The sequence below is a fragment of the Bison bison genome, unplaced genomic scaffold (assembly GCF_000754665.1).
Source record: "Bison bison bison isolate TAMUID 2011002044 unplaced genomic scaffold, Bison_UMD1.0 scf7180017864065, whole genome shotgun sequence".
Lineage (NCBI taxonomy): Eukaryota > Metazoa > Chordata > Mammalia > Artiodactyla > Bovidae > Bison > Bison bison.
In genome coordinates, this window is record NW_011494637.1 from 2867841 (window position 1) to 2871390 (window position 3550).

At 41.9% G+C, this 3550-nt stretch overlaps 1 non-coding gene across 1 annotated transcript; it reads left to right on the forward strand.

Annotated features, from left to right (window-relative positions):
- The first annotated feature begins 1915 nt into the window (after window positions 1-1915).
- Window positions 1916-1987, forward strand: TRNAC-GCA. The gene has a single exon. It is a non-coding gene; the product is annotated as a tRNA-Cys (tRNA).
- Window positions 1988-3550: the final 1563 nt, after the last annotated feature.

Here is a 3550-nt window from a genome sequence, read left to right on the forward strand (position 1 = left end):
AAGCTGACTCCGACAGTCAAAGCAAACTGCTCTCTGACTTCCAGCTGGGTGTGACTGGTGGGGACCAGGCAGGAGATTGAAGGGAAGCATGTTTATCAAGGTTGGGTTATGTATTACGTGAGCTCCCTGCTTGTGGGGTTTCCTGGGCTCCCTGTGTCTTCTGACCCAGAACCTTGGGTAAAATACATCATTATTTAATGTTACTCAAGACTGATGAAAGAATGCAGAGGCTTAATTGTCTCAATACTCAGTCTCTTTTCAAAGTGGCTTCTCTGCACTGGTCTCCTCTTCCAGGTTTTTTCTGGATTCTAGTTCCTGCCTGCCTCCTAGGCTCAAGAGTCTGTCGCCCCACTCATATTAGCCCTGTGCGATCGCATCAAGCATTGTGATTCTGTGCAGCCCGCTCTCACATCCTTGTCAACAGGCCCTTCTGTAATATTACTTAATTTATACCAACTTGAGTTAGGACAGCTGCATTTCCTCTTGAGACCCTACCATCATACTGACCTTGTATCAGAGAGAGAGTTGAAACAAGTCTACCATTAAACATCTCCTCAGTTTCCTCTCATAAACTTCCCTTCTCCTCTATAATTATCTGCCCAATTTGGAAAGTCCTGCTCAAGAAGATTCCAGGCGAATTTCCCCTCCGTCTGGGAAAGGATTTGAGCGACAAAGATCTGAACGCTTTGGGTAACACGGAAGGGGAAGGTGCTACCAAAGCTATGACCTGTAAGAGCAGGTGCCCACCAGCAGCCAACGGCTGACCCTTGGTAAGAACAACTGGGCTTGGGCATTTGAACTTTCTTCGTCCGTTTTCTGCTCACCATTTCCATTGTGTCCTTGAAAAATGACAGTTTGCTAGTGGCGAAAATCAGTAGACGGATAGTCACCAGAAGAAGTAGAATGGTGTAGGAGCTTGTTAAAAATCTAATTTTCAGGAAAATGCCCTTATCCATCCTAACTCACAGCGCCCCGGAAAATGACACTTGCAAGGCTGTCTGCATTTGACTTGCCTCATGGCTCTTCCAGTGAAATGATCATTGCCTTTGAAGGCAAATGTCAGAAACAATCAAAACAAACAAAAAAAAGCAGGCAGTTGATTAACTTCACGCCTGCTTGAGGTGGCACGTAGTCGGGGCAAACAAGTGAACCAAAGGAGCTTAAAAGGGAAAGTTGGGAAGTGAGATGTCTGTAGGAACTTTGATAAGCTCTCAAATTATTCTGAGAATCTGGAAGGTTATGTGCACACCCAGGGCTGTGCTCACCACAGAGAAGGGCACGTGCTAAGGAAAGTCCTGAGTAGGATCTAAGCTCCCTCCACTGGTCGATCCTGAGGTTGCACAGGCAGGAAGCAAAGGCTAAGGCAGAGGTGTAGACTCCAGGTTATGCCTTGAAGACATGCCCCAGCACCCACATAGTTCAGAAAAGAATAGTAGACTTACTGTTTATAAGACTTTAAGGGAATCTCTGTCTCACCATTAACTGACCACTAAGCTAACTGAGTAGAGACTTTAGGGCTACACATGACAAAGAATACCGATTTCCTTATTTCTTCAAAACATTGCATTTGTTTATTGGGCTGGGCCAGGTCTCAGCTGTGGCATGCGGGATCTTCAATCTTTGTTGCAGCATGCTGGATCTTCAGTTGCAGCACTGGGGATCTAGATCCCTGATCAAGGAATGAACTCGGGCCCCCTACATTGAGAGCTTGGAGTCTTAGCCACTGGACCACCAGGGAAGTCCCAGGAATTCAGATTTAGACATTAGTTCATAAAATTCTCTAAGACAATGACAACTGTAACAAACAGCTAAAACAAAAAACTGGGGAGACGTGAAATTTGATTTTCAGAGTTTTCACATTATGTTATTTAAGCTACTCAGTTTTTAATAAAAAGTATGAGGGATACATATGGCTTCCCTGGTGGCTCAGACGGTAAAGCGTCTGCCTGCAATGCAGGAGGCCCAGGTTCGATCCCTGGGTCGGGAAGATCCCTGGAGAAGGAAATGGCAACCCACTCCAGTACTCTTGCCTGGAAAATTCCATGGACGGAGGAGCCTGGTAGGCTACAGTCCATGAGGTCGCAAAGAGTCGGACACAACTGAGCGACTTTGCTTCACGTGAGGCACACAAGGAGGCAAGAATGTATGAACCACGCAGGCGTGTCGCACTGGCACTCAGTCCTGTCCTGCTCTGCGCTACTCCATGGACTGTAGCCACCAGGCTCCTCTGTCCATGGGATTCTCCAGGCAAGAATACTGGAGTGGGTTGCCATGCCCTCCTCCAGGGGATCCTCCTGACCCAGGGATCGAACCTGCATCTGTTATGTCTTCTACAAGAAAAGCAACAATCAATAGAAAGTGTCCTTGAGGAAATGTGTAAGGTGGGCTTTTTCAGCTCTTTTAAATGTGCTCAAAATGCTACAGTGAAATAAGCCATGTCTAAAAATATTAAAGATAGTAGGAGATGATGTTTCAATAAATGGTGAATATAAATAATGAGATAGCAAATGTGTTTTTAAAAAAACGAAATAGAATTTCTGGAGTTAAAATGTATAATAACTAAAAGGAAACATTCACTACAGAGGTTCAAAAATTGATTGCTTCAGAGAGAAGAAAGAACCAACAAACTTAGTGTTAGCTCAAAGGAGATTATCCAGTCTGATGAACAGAAGAAAAAACAATGAAGCAGAATGAACCAAGCTAAGGGACCTACATAAAGGGAGCCCCAGAAGGAAAGGAGAGATACAGTCAAAAAGAATATTTGAGAAGTAACGGCATAATCTTCCCAAATTTAATGACAATATTACACTTTATATTCAAGAAGCTCAATAAACTCCAAATAGAATGAATTAAAGAAATCTACATTTGGCAATTTCATAATTCAGGTTTTGAAAGTCAAAAACAGAGAGAATCTTGAAAGCGGTGAGAAGTGACTCATTATGGACAAAGAAATGAGTATTTTACTCAACTTCTTAAAACTTAAAGCTTCTGATGTGATTTATAATTTTATATTTGCCAACGTCTCCCTATGCTGCTTTCAATTAAGTGTGGAATTTCTTCCTCACATAGATTTTCAGCAAATGAGAGCCCCTGTTCCTACCTGTGCAGCACAGAGAAGGTGGGCCCCACATTTCTACTTGAATAATGCAGTTTAGAAAGGAAACAAATTGAGTGTCGGGGCCCTCTGTGAAATACAGTTCTATTTTGCATACACAGTGGTATGCAATGGCATTTTATATAAATGGTATTTCATCAATACCAATTACTTGTCAGATAGCCCGTTTCTTTATGGGCCTTATAAGATGATAGTGATAAAAATAACAATTGGCTGGAGTTTTCATGATGCTGCCAAAAGTATAAATCTTGATAACCTAATGAATGCATTTGAAGAAAAAGGAGCCAGAAGAAGCTTATGATCAATTTAAGGAATCCATTAATAAGTCTTCTTATATTATAAAAATTATGACAATTTATAGTCATGTATTGCTATTACTCTCTTCTATTTTATAAATGATAACATATTTTAAAGGAAAATTTTTACACTTTAACA